This window comes from Lutra lutra, chromosome 12, assembly GCF_902655055.1.
Source record: "Lutra lutra chromosome 12, mLutLut1.2, whole genome shotgun sequence".
Taxonomy (NCBI): domain Eukaryota; kingdom Metazoa; phylum Chordata; class Mammalia; order Carnivora; family Mustelidae; genus Lutra; species Lutra lutra.
The window spans coordinates 77,327,788-77,341,486 of NC_062289.1; the positions used below are offsets into that span (position 1 = coordinate 77,327,788).

Genomic DNA, 13,699 nt, shown 5'->3' on the forward strand with positions numbered 1-13,699 from the left:
ACGCGGGGCCTCCTCACCCGCGGCCCGCCCGCCCCGCGTCTCCTCACGCCCGCGGCCCCTCTAGCTCGCGCCGCGGCCCCGGCCCGACCCACACACGCCCACCCCGCGTCCCTCACGCTCGCGCCGCGGCCCCGGCCCGTCCCACACACGCCCACCCTGCGTCCCCTCACGCTCGCGCCGCGGCCCGGGCCCGTCCCCCACACGCCCGCCCCGCGTCCCCTAACGCTCGCGCCGCGGCCCCGGCTCCTCCCACACACGCTCCTCCCGTCCCGCCCCCGCCCCGCCCCTTCCACGCACGCAAGCTCCTTCTTCGCCGAGGAGCGCCGCCGGCACAGGAGCCCAGAATCCCGCCGCGGGGCGGGTCTGGGTGGCGCAGGGTCTCCTGGGAAATGTAGTCCCCGCCCCTGGGCTTTTTTGGGGCCGCTGAGTGCGGGAATGTAGGTTGCTGCTTTCCTCCTTCGGCTTGGGGGCCTCCGTACTCCGCCGCCCGTCCAGCGCGTACTCCCCTCTTCTTTCTCCGGCAGCCGGGTGGTCCCGACGCGAGAGGCAGGTACCCTGGGGACAAGTGTGCGCGTAGGAGCGCGCAGAGTTGAGAGGGGTCCCGTGAGAGGGGACGTGGGGAGCGGTCGCTCCGGTGCACCGCGCCCACCCGAGCTCCGCGGGCAGCCAGGCCTGGCCCTGCGGCCGGAAGACGGGGCCGCCAAGACGCGGAGCCGCTCCTGGAGGGGGCGCGGGTAGGGCGCACCCAGGAGAGGTCACCTGGCGGAGCGCTGCTGGGGGGCCGTGGTGGGCGTCCTGCAGCGACCGGTACTTTGTACGGGAGCTCTTCTTGCTCTGTCTTAATCCTTTCGTCTGTTAATGGGCGGCAGCACCGTGCCGGGTCTCTGTTCTGTAAGGCAAGCCCTAAATTAAAAGGGACTTGAAATTCATGAACCTTATTTGGACCACAGTCAAAGAAATTGCTTGAAAAAATTCTAATGAGATATAAGAAAGGTTTGAACACTGTCTATATATTTATTAAGCAGTTCCTCCTAATTTTGTGGGCATGACTATATCCTGTTTATGATTTTTTTTTTAAAGTTTTTACTCAGAGAGAAATTTTGGAGCGCTTGTCTGGCTCAGTCTATACAGCATGCAACTCTGGGTGTCGAGGTGGAGTTCAAGCCCCACGTGGGGCATAGAGCTTACGGGAAGGAGGTGAGGTGAGGTGAGGGGAAAGAAAGAAAAGAAAGAAAGAGGGAGGGAAGGAAGGCAGGAAGGAAGAGGGAGGGAGGAAGGAAGAGAAGGAAAAAAGAGAGAGAAAGGAACCAAAATAAAATACTTCTACAAAGATAAATGATGAAATGTTTGCAAATAACAGAGCACCCAGATCTGCTTCAAAATACAGTGGGTACTAGAGTGCTCATTAGCTGTTACATTATAGTAACAGTAGTTTTTCTGCTTGTAATTCTTGCAAATGTTCTTCAAGCCCTGTTTGAATAGGATACTATGCTATTACTTTGCTACACAGTCTATTGAAGTTAGTATTTTACTTGGGCCTTTTTCAGTGTTCAGAATTAAAATTGTAATCTTCTTTCCTTGTCCTGTCTAGGGGCCCGCATATGTGGGGCTGCGATGGGGTGGAAGCCGGTGGCCCTGGCGGTGAAAGGAATTTCCCCAGGAGGAACAAAGGAGATAGACGTTCAGTGAACCCACCGCAGGGGTTGCGGGGGTGGTGGCTGGACAGCAGAGGAGAGACCAAAGCAAGGCAGTGGGTGGGGCTGTTTTTTTTTTTTTTTTTTTTTTAAGGGGGAAGGTGAGAAAGTAGGGAGAGGTATGGCATTTTGCTTTTTTTGGTTACTACCCGGTAGTAAGTAGCCCATTGGTCGGCTGTTTTAAAGTGGGTCGCCGGATGGGCACGTCGCTGTGGGCCCTTTGCACATCCCATGGCTCCAGCCTCTTTGCCTAAAAGTGGCCTCTATGCTATCTTTGCAGTACTGTCTTCTGTACCATAGAAAAATTTTGGAAGTCTCATGAATAATTTGGGAAACATAGATTTTTTTTTCCCTCCTATTTTGTAAAGTAGTTTTTCCATTGTAAGTTTCGGACCTAAACTCTCTAGGGGTAGATATTTGATTTCTGATTCTTTTAATTTTTTTTAATGATTGTTGATGGATTTAATTTTATAGTTCTTACTGAGTCAATTTGGATACTTAAGGTTTTCTAGAAAATTGTTCTCTGGATTTTCAATTTGGTAGGCATAAAGTTGTTCATACTAATCTTTTATAGTAGTTTTTTGAAGATTTTAAAAATCATGGCTTTTTAGTGATATTTTAAAATCTTTGCTCTATTTGTAACCATTTTTTTCTTTATTGAGCTTAAGTCCAAGAAAAGGTCATTGATCTGTTTGCTGATGGTGTGGGACCCTCCAGCAGTGTTATTGGTACCATGTTCCTTCCCTGTGATGAGCTGCTCCAGGTGGAGAAGATGCCAGTGTGAACTTCCATCAATGACTGTGGATTCCAGGTCCACAAACACTGCCCTGGGCTCACATGTGCCAGCACCTGTCTCACTGCAAAAGTGTTGAAGGAGTCATCTCCTCCCCCAGTGGTCTTGTCAGTTGGCATCTGATCATTGGGCTGGATTCTGTGTTCCAGGCAGTAGAGCTCCCAGCCGGCATTGCCATTCTGAACACCAGCCTGGATGGAAATGAACTTGAACACAGTTGCTGCTTTGTGGCTGCTGAGCAGATGGCAAAGAGGAAGAGGAAGGGTTGTTGGGCCACTCTTAGGGGGTGGATGGAAGAACTTGCCTTTCCTCAGCATTTTAGGAAAGTGGGCAAAGCTGGGCAGAGAGGAAGCGGTGTTACCATTGAGAAGTCCTGCTCTACACCTGTGACTGTGCTTGTGTATGTAATCTATTTGTCATCTGTTGCAACTTTTAGATTCATCAGTTTATTTTAGGTATTCAAAACTTTCATGTTGATATGTTTAGTTCCAGTCTTTCAAGAAATTGCCCATTTTGGGGCGCCTGGGTGGCTCAGTCAGTTAAGCATCTGCCTTCGTCTCAGTTCATGATCTCAGGATTCTGGGATGGAGCCCCACATTGGGCTGCCTGCTTCTCCCTCTCACAATGACCCTTTCCACCCCGCACTTTCTCTCTCTCTTATGCTCTCCCAAGTAAATAAATTAAATCTTTAAAAAAAATTGCTGATTTTGATGAGTCAGTCCTTACATATTTCACTACTTTAAAGAACTTTTTCTGTATTTGTTTGATTCTTTCTTCTGTTTTTTTCTTCTTTCTGGAACTCTGAATTATCTGAGTTCAATTATTATTGAACCTTTGAAATTCATCATAAAATTTTCTTACCTTTCTCTCTTGTTGCTTTTCTCTTTTGGGAGTTCTGCTTCCTGGAAGAGTTTCTAAGCTTTATCTTTAAATCTTTTTACCGTTTTTAAATTTTTTTTGTTACCATACTTTTAAATTTCCTAAGACCACTTATTTTGCAATTTTGTATGTAAAAAAAGCAAAGCAGCCATAAATCCTATTATTGTTTTATGAATGAAATATCTCTCTTGATGATTTTTCTTTTTAAGATTTTATTTATTTGACAGAGAGAGACACAGTGAGAGGGAACACAACCCTGGGGAGTGAGAGAGGAAGAAGCAGGCTTCCCGCCGAGCAGGGATCCTGATGCGGAGCTCGATACCAGGACCCTGGGATCATGACCTAAGCCGAAGGCAGACGCTTAAGAACTGAGCCACACAGCCACCCTCTCTGATGGTTTTTAGATTTATGTTATGAACATTTCAAAAAACAAAAAAGTGGGACGCCCTTGTATCCATCACTCTTTTGAAGCAGGTCTTTTATATGATATAAATATATCAAAATCTGTCTCCAATAATAACTCCTCTAAAAATCATAAAAATATATTATTATCACATCTACAGAATTAGCAGTACTTATCTAGTATCAAATGTACAGGCAGTGTTCAAAATCCTCTTTTATTTCGTGTGTGTGTGTGTGTGTGTGTGTGTTACTTTATTTGATTCATGATCTAAATAAGTCTCATGCAGTTTTAGCTTTAATATCAGGTGTGCCTTAAAGAAATTCTATCCCAATCTTGTTTCAACTTGCATTTCTCTTATGAGCATCTCTGGGGATGCTGCTGTCACTTTGAAATATGCCAGTGTTTTTCTCACTTTTTAGGACACTATGGACTTCTAGGGTGAAACTGTTTTCCTTTAACACTTTGAAGATACTATTCTGTGTTCTTCTGGCTTCTATCTTTGCGGCTGAAAAGCCTGTAGTCAGTATAACTGGTATTTTTTTATAGGTAATTTGCCTTTTCTCTCCAGGAACTTCAAAATTTCACTCATCATTCCTGACTCTCTACAGCTTACATTCAGTGTATCCATGTGGATTTCAGAAATTTCCTCAGGGTGACATGTGGTACATACATTTATGGGTGAAGGACTCATACCTTTCTTTGAGCTTGGGAGAAGAACAATCATTATCACTAATATTGCTTCCTTTATATTCCCTCTGTCCTCCTATTCTAGATTTCCTATTACATGCCCATTTATGTCCTTGATCCAGGTGGGTATAGGAATATGTGAAGCAGAATCTGCTTCCCAGTCAGCTGTCTTGACACCATTTAATAACTACCCGTCCCTTCCCCCGTGATTCATAGTGCTGCCTTTATCATGTACCAGCTGTCCAGCTACACATCAGTCTGTTTCTGAAGTTGTTTTACTTTTTATTATTGCCCCATCATCATCAGAATTTAAGTTCCTAGAAATTTATTTTTTTAAAGATTTTTATTTATTTGACAAATACCAAAAGCAGGGGGAGTGACAGGCAAAGGGAGATGGAGAGGGAGAAGCAGGCTCTCCACTGAGCAGGGAGCCCAACGTGGGGCTTGATCCCAGGACCCTGGGATCCTGACCTGAGCTGAAGGCAGACACTTAATCAGCTGAGCCACCCAAGTGCCCCAAGTTACTAAAAATTTATAATGCATTTTTAAATATAGTAGGGCAGGGATGCCTGGGTGGCTCAGTGGGTTAAGCCACTGCCTTCGGCTCGGGTCATGTTCCCGGGATCCTGGGATCGAGTCCTGCATTGGGCTCCTTGCTCGGCGGCGAGCCTGCCTCTCTCGAGCCTGCCTCTCTCTCCGCCTCTGCCTGACTCTCTGCCTGCTTGTGTGATTTCTCTCTCTCTTTCTGACAAATAAATAAATAAAATCTTTTTAAAAAGATACATAGTAGGGCAGGGAGCAGCAAGATGGCGGTGGCGGAGGAGACCTAAATTTCGTCTGGTCCCAGGAATTCAGCTAGTTATCAAGCCATTCAGAACACCTACAAACTCAACAGGAGATCGAAGAAAATAGCAATTCTATGAACAGAAAAAGGCTGCTTTGTGGAAGGTAGGACTTGCAGAGAATTGAATCCTTGGTGATATTTGGGAAGATACACTGCGAGGGGAGGGGGCCTCCATCATCCCGCTACAGCAAGTGATAGAGCAGCACAGCACAAAAGCAGAACTTTTCTAAGTCTGCTCCATGGAGGGACATCGCTCCAGTGGCTAAGCGGGTGGTGGAACCCTCGCTGGGAGAGTGTGGTGTCAGGAACCTCAGGGCCACAGAAAGACTGGGGGTGCCTAAGTGTGCCAGACCCCCCAAGTATCAGAGCGGGGAAACCGGCTGCGAAGACAGAGCTGAGGAGTGGGCTCTCATCTCAGGGTTGCCATAAACTGATTCATAGCACAGTCAGGCCACTGCTCTTTGAACAGGGACCCCACAAGTGGCAGATCTGGGGAGAACCCCGCTTCCTCCAATGGGAGGAGTGGAAGGGGAGCACACTGCAGGGATCTGGTGGGTTTGGAGACTCCACACGGGGTCGTGTACCAAAGAAGAGACACTTGGTCACAGGCCAGGTTTGCACATAGAGCAGCCGGAGACAAAGGGGATAGTCGTGACTGACTAGTTTTCTCTGAGGGCACACTAAGGAGTGGGGCCCCAGAGCTCACGGCCTCTCTAGGCCGAAGATTGGGAGGCCACCATCTTCATCCTTGTCCTCCAGAGCTCTACGGAAAGCTTTCAGGGAACAAAAGCTCCCAAGAGCAAACCCAATCATTTGACTTAGCCCGGCCCCTAGCAAGGGTGGTGCAGTTCCGCCTCCGGCAAAGACACTTGAGAATCACGGCAACAGGCCCCTCCCCCAGAAGATCAGCAAGAACATCCAGCTAAGACCAAGTTCACGGATCAATGAGAACTGTGGAACTCCAGAGCTAGGGGAAAGCAACACATAGAATTCATGGCTTTTTTCCCATGATTCTTTTGTCTTTCAAGTTAAATTTGTTTAATTTTCTTTATTTTTTCTTTTTTTGTTTGAATTTTTTCTCTTACATATATTAACTAACATCAATAGCTTTTTTTTTTTTTTAAGATTTTATTTATGTGTTTGACAGAGATCACAAGTAGACAGAGAGGCAGGCAGAGAGAGGTGGGGGGAAGCAGGCTTTCCGCAGAGCAGAGGGCCCCATGTAGGGCTTGATCCCAGACCCTGAGATCATGACCGGAGCCAAAGGCAGAGGCTTAACCCACTGAGCCACCCAGGTGCCCCACATCAATAGCTTTTTTAAAAATCTTTTTTAATGTCATTTTTAACAGTCATATTCTATCCCTTCATTGTATTTAACCTTATTTTGTGTGTGTATATATATGTTATTCTTTCTTTAAAATTGTGGGGGGCGCCTGGGTGGCTCAGTTGGTTAAGCAGCTGCCTTCAGCACAGGTCAGGATCCCAGGGTCCTGGGATCAAGCCCCACATAGGGGTCTCTGCTCAGCAGGGAGCCTGCTTCTCCCTCTCCCTCTGTCTGCCTCTCTGCCTACTTGTGTTCTATCTGTCAAATAAATAAATAATCTTTTAATAAATAAATAAATAAAATTGTGGGATTGGGGCGCCTGGGTGGCTCAGTGGGCTCAGTGGGTCAGTGCCTTTGGCCCGGGTCATGATCCCAGGGTCCTGGGATGGAGCCCTGCATTGGGCTCTCTGTTCAACAGGCAGCCTGCTTCCTCCTCTCTCTCTGCCTGCCTCTCTGCCTACTTGTGATCTCTCTCTCTAATAAATACATAAAATCTTAAAAAAAATAAATAAATAAAATTGTGGGATACGCTTTCTTTTAACAGACTAAAATAGACCCTAAATCTAGTGTATGACTTCGTTCTTGTCTCCTGCCTGAACACATTCTCTCCCCTTGTTTTAAATTTTTCTTTTTTTTCAACCAACTTCTTATGAATTCCTTCTTTAAAATCTTTTTAAATTTTCATCTTTACAGTCATATTCCATCCTTTCATTGTACTTATACTTATTTTTTGTGTGTGTGTATATATATATATATATTTTTTTTTTCTGTCTTTAAAATTTTGGGAGGCCGTTTCTTCTAACAGATCAAAATACACCCAAAATTTAGTGTGTAGCTCTGTTCTATTCACCAGCCTGTTCATATTCTCTATTATTTTTTTTTCCTTTCTTTTCCCACTGGTTGCAGGACTCTCCTGATTCACTTAGTGTATATTTTTCTGGGTCATTTTTATCCTATTAGCATTTTGTTCTCTCATCCACCTATTCTTCTCTGGACAAATGACAAAACAGAAAAAATCACCTAAAAAAAATTAAAAAAAAAAAAAAAAAGAGCAACAGGCAGTACCGCCTGCCAGGGATCTCACCAATATGGACATTAGTAAGATGTCAGAACTAGAGTTCAGAATGACAATTCTAAAGATACTAGCTGGGCTTGAAAAAAGCATAGGAGATACTAGAGAATCCCTTTCTGGATAAATAAGAGAACTAAAATCCAACCATGTCGAAATAAAAAAGGCTAATAATGAGGTACAATAATAAATGGAGGCTCTCACTGCTAGGATAAGTCAGGCAGAGATAATATATGATAATGATAAGTCAGGATATATATGATAATGTATGATAATGATAAGTCAGGGAGAGAATTAGTGATACAGAAGACCAAATGATGAAGAGTAAGGACGCTGAGAAAAAGAGAGACAAACAACTACTGGACCATGAGGGGAAAGTTTGAGAGGTAAGTGATATCATAAGATGAAATAATATGAGGATAGTTGGGATCCCAGAAGAAGAAAGGGGGGGGCAGAAGGTATATTGGAACAAATTATACCTGAGAACTCCCTAATTAGGGGAAGAAAATAAGCATCAAAATCCAGGAGGCACAGAGAACCCCCCTCAAAATCAATAAAAATAGGTCAACACCCTATCACCTAATAATAAAATTTACAAGTCTCAGAGACAGAAAATCATGAAAGCAGCTCAGGACAAGAGGACTATAACCTACAACAATAGAAATATTAGATTGGCAGCATACCTATCCAAAGAGACCAATCCAATCAACGGGCAGAGGACATGAACAGACATTTTGGCAAAGAAGACATCCAGATGGCCAACAGACACATGAAAACGTGCGCAGCATCACTCAGCATCAGGGAAATACAAATCAAAACCACAGTGAGATACCACCTCACACCACTCAGAATGGCTCAAGTTAACAAGCAAGAAATGACAGGTGTTGGTGAGGATGTGGAGAAAGGGGAACCCTCCTACACTGTTGGTGGGAATGCAAGCTGGTGCAGCCACTCTGGAAAACAGTATGGAGTTTCCTCAGAAAGTTGAAAATAGGGACACCTAGGTGGCTCAGTCAGTAAGTACCTACCTTCAGCTCAGGTCATGATCTCAGGGTCCCAGGGTCGAGTTCCGCATGGGGCTCCCTGCTCAGCAGGGAATCTGCTTCTCCCTCTCCCTCTGCCCATCTCCACTGCTCATACTCCCTTACTCTTGCTCTCAAATAAAGAAAAAGAATTTTTTTTTTTAAGTTGAAAATAGAGCTACCCTATGACCCAGCAATTGCACTACTGGGTATTTACCCCAATGTTTATAGCAGCAATGTCCAAAATAGCCAAACTATGGAAAGAGCCTGCATGTCCATCAACAGATAAATCGATTTTAAAATGTGGTGTATATATATAATGGAATATTAGGCAGCCATTGAAAAACCGAAATCTTGCCATTTGCAACAACGTGGATGGAACTAGAGGGTATTATGCTAAGTGAAATAAGTCATTCAGAGAAAGACCATTATCATATGATCTCACTGATTTGAGGAACTTGAGAAACAATACAGAGGTTCACAGGGGAAGGGAGGGAAAAATAAAACAAGACAAAACCAGAGAGGGAGACAAACTATAAGAGACTCTTAATCTCAGAAACAAAATGATGGTTGCTGGAGTCGTGGGGGTGGAGGGATGGGGTCGCTGGGTGATGGACATTAGGGAAGGTATGTGCTATGGTGAGCACTGTGAACTGTGTAAGACTGATGAATCACAGATTTGTACCCTTGAAACAAATAATACATTGTATGTTAATTAAAAATAAAAAATATAGTAAGGTAAAACACTATTTTAATAATTGCTTTGTTATTCATGTACCTTCATTTTCCTATAAAATCTTAAAATCAAATTGTCATTTCAAAAAGCCCCTATTGAATATATAGAATAATGAAAATCCAATGCAATTCTAGTTAGTGAAACATTGAAATCTTTATAATATTTAATCTTTCTATCCATGATCATAATGAATTCCTCCATTTATTCAGCTACTTTTTCCTGTTTGTCCCTAAAGTGTTTAGTTTTGCTAATTAGTTTTGTAACTAGAAAAGAAATAAAACATGGGGAACTAAGAAACAAGTCCAGAATACAATTCTTAGCTTAAAAAGCTTTAACCAGGGATGCCTGGGTGGCTCAGTCAGTTAAGTGTCTGCCTTCAGCTCAAGTCATGATCTCAGGGTCCTGGGATGGAGCCAGGGAGGCTCCTTGCCCAGTGGGGAGCCTGCTTCTCTCTCTGCCTTCAGCTCTCCCTACTTGTAGTCTCTCTCTCTTGCTCTGACATAAATTAATAAATAATTAATTGGTTAATTTTAAAAAGCTTTAACCAGAAGACAGAGTAAGTTCCTTTTTAAAAAAAAATATATATATATATTATTTTTTTTGACACAGAGAGAGAGATCACAAGTAGGCAGAGAGGCAGGCAGAGAAAAGAGGAGGAAGCAGGCTCCTGTTGAGCAAAGAGCCAAATGTGGGGCTCGATCCCAGGACCCTGAGATTATGACCTGAGCTGAAGGCAGAGGCTTTAGCCCACTGAGCCACCCAGGCGCTCCAGAGTAAGTTCCTTTTTGAAGAGGAATCATAACTTTCTAATTTTTTTTCTCCAAACGAAAAAAGGGTATGGATGGTGGGGTGGGGGTAGAGGTTCCTTCACAAAGCCTTAATTGCCATGGACTCATTCAGCTTATTCGATAAATATTTGTTGAGTGTCTACCATGTGCTACAATGTTCTAGGTACATGGAATATAGCAATGAACAAATCAGATGGAAGTCTATTTCTGTATGGTTTACACTAAAGACATATACACTTCTGGTTTAAGGACATAGAATCTACCTGTCAAAGATATGTGTCTAGGGGCACCTGGGTTGTTTAGTGGGTTAAAGCCTCTGCCTTTGGCTCAGGTCATGATCCCAGAGTCCTGGGATCAAGCCCCGCATTGGGCTCTCTGCTGAGCGGGGAGCCTGCTTCCCCCCCCCCTCTCTGCCTGCCTCTCTGCCTACTTGTGATCTGTCTGTCAAATAAATAAATAAAATATTTTTAAAAATATTTGTCTAGGGGCACCAGGGTGGCTCAGTGGGTTAAGCCTCTGCCTTCGGCTAAGGTCATGATCCCAGGGTCCTGGGATCAACCCCCGCATCGCATCGGGCTCTCTGCTCAGCAGGGAGCCTGCTTCCTCCTCTCTCTCTCTGCCTGCCTCTCTGCCTACTTCTGATCTCTGTCTGCCAAATAAATAAATAAAATCTTTAAAAAAATTTGTCTAAATAAAATGCCCAAATCTGTGATTTTATCCATTAAAACTAAACTCTAGGGGCGCCTGGGTGGCTCAGAGGGTTAAAGCCTCTGCCTTCGGCTCAGGTCATGATCCCAGGGTCCTGGGATCGAGCCCCACATCGGGCTCTTTCCTTGGTGGGGAGCCTGCTTCCTCCTCTCTCTCTCTGCCTGCCTCTCTGCCTACTTGTGATCTCTCTCTGTCCAATAAACAAATAAAATATTTTTAAAAAAAATAAAAAAAATAAACTCTATTGTAGCATTGAGATAGAGGACTCACATTTGAAGGTTATCAGGTAATCTGCAAAAAGGAACACCTGTAAAAAAATTAGCATAACAAATTATTGCATGATTTGTTATGATCTTAAAGTCTCTAAGCATTCGTTTTTTGTATTCACACTGCATCTTTTTAAAATTTATTTTAAAGCCTTTGTAAAAATTGTATAGGAAAGTACTCTGCCATCTTATTAACAATAAGACCTCACTCCCAAAGGTTGGGTCATGGATCATGCTTTTTTGTTGATTCCATTCAAGTTTTAGATAGAATAAATTATCTCGAGGAAAGATGTGCTCTGGAGAAGGAGATTGAATTGGAGGTAATCAAATGAACACTTGTTGGTTTTGTTTTTTTTTTTAAGTTTTTATTTATTTATTTATTTATTTATTTGACAGACAGAGATCACAAGTAGGCAGAGAGGCAGGCAGAGAGAGAGGAGGAAGCAGGCTCCCTGCTGAGCAGAGAGCCTGATGCGGGGCTCGATCCCAGGACCCTGGGGTCCTGACCTGAGCCGAAGGCAGAGGCTTTAACCCACTGAGCCACCCAGGTGCCCCTGAACACTTGTTTTAAATTCACATATCTACCCTTAACAACTCCAATAAAATTCCTGAGTAGCAGCTAAATCATCAGTGTTATTAATCATGTATGACGTTATTCAGGTAAACGCCAATTTATATACAGGAAAGTAAGCACACCTAGGATAATTATGTTTCACAGGAAAATTACTTTCCCATTCCAAAAGTTAACTAAAAAAGTAGCAAAGTATGCACAAAATTTAATCAACCGTGCCTCTTTGACCTGCTTCTCTTTAGCTTTAATCTTTTTTCTTTTAATAATACCTGGTCCTAGGGGCACCTGATGGCTCAGTGGGTCAAAGCCTCTGCCTTTGGCTCAGGTTGTGATCTTGGGATCCTCGGATCAAGCCCTGCCTCAGGCTCTCTGATCAGTGGGGAGCCTGCTTCTCCCCCCTTCCTCTGCTGCCTCTCTTCCTACTTGTGATCTCTTGTCTGTCAAATAAATAAATAAAATCTTAAAAAAATAAAAAAAAATAAAAAGCCTGGTCCTTGGGGGTCCCTGGGTGGCTCAGTCATTAAGCATCTGCCTTCAGCTCAGGTCATGATCCCAGGGTCCTGGGATCGAACCCCAAGTTGGGCAAGCCTGCTTCTTCTGCTCACACTCTTGCTGCTTGTGTTTCCTTCTCTTGCTGTGTCTCTCTCTGTCAAATAAATGAATAAAATCTTTAAAGAAAATAAATAATGTATGCTCCTTTCACACAGTGCTGAACAGTAGTCTCCAGGAGAAGCTAGCATAAATTACCAAGATGACAGTTTTAGAAGGGGGCCAAGGATGACAATATTGTATGTGACTACAAATCCCTGTAAAGATTTTAAACTGGCCAAACCTTGCTGAGAGTAGTGGAGAGGGTCTACAATTCTTCTTTTTCCTTGCCAACAATGGGGTTCTGTTTCCACCTTTCTTCTTTTACCTGAACTTGCCTCTTTGGCTACAGGGAGGACACCCAGTGAAATGCATTCATGCCTTGATTGGATCAGAGGAACAAGAAAAGAAGTATACTGATCTCTGTGCCCTATTGTGCAGGCAGATATCACTTTCAGACTCTTAAGATGGCAGCCACTGACCTACCCCTCATATGGGCTCTGCCAACACAGAATTCTGCCTCTTTATACGTGAGAGATAATGAGGGAAAAAGAGTAGTGGCCAAATTTCCAGCAACCTGGTTATAGGTACCTGTGACCGTTAAAGATGTGGCTGTGGAGTTCACCCAGGAGGAGTGGATGATGCTTGATTCTGGTCAGAGAAGAATTTACAGAGATGTGATGTTGGAAAACTATAAATCTTACCTCACTGGAATATCAGTTATGGAAGTTTATTGTGATCTCCCTGTCGGGTCAAGAAGAGATAAGAACTATGAAAAAGATTATTCTCCAAGATACCTATACAGACTAGGAGATTCAACTTAAAACCAAAAAATCAACTCCTAAGCAGAATATTTTTAGGGAAAAATCATCCAATGGAGTGAAAATGATAAGATTCATAATGGACAATTGGTCCTCCACATTAAGTGAAGACCAGGAATGTCATAAGATCAGAAAACAGCACAAGATCCCAGGATGAAATTTGAGGAAAGTGACCCAAAAGCATCTTAGAAGAGATTATTTGACCATCATGAATTAGAGGAAAACTCTAAACTTGGATCAAAACTTGTTTTCTCAAAGAGAGTTTCCACCAGTAAACATTGCCATAAATGTTACCTAGATTTTGAGAATTAGAAACATAATTCAATCCTAAATAATTACAAGAGGATCTGTGTAAGTGGGAAGCTCTGTGTGAAAGTCATAAATATGTAGACCTCTGTGACATCTTGAAAAAACTCAGACAGCACAAAAATATGCATGCTTCAAGCATGGTATACACTTCAAACATAATAATATGCTTCCTACTTATAATAATTTTCATATAATGG

The 13,699-nt window shown here is 43.4% G+C and overlaps 1 long non-coding RNA gene across 2 annotated transcripts; it reads left to right on the plus strand.

Annotated features, from left to right (window-relative positions):
* Positions 1-314: 314 nt before the first annotated feature.
* Positions 315-3,591, plus strand: LOC125081617 (uncharacterized). Of its 2 annotated transcripts, none has more exons than XR_007121764.1 (3): positions 315-550; positions 1,081-1,202; positions 1,592-3,591. It is a non-coding gene; the product is annotated as an uncharacterized LOC125081617 (long non-coding RNA). The 2 variants fall into 2 exon arrangements; XR_007121763.1 differs by having other exon boundaries at positions 1,081-1,197.
* The last annotated feature ends 10,108 nt before the right edge of the window (positions 3,592-13,699 follow it).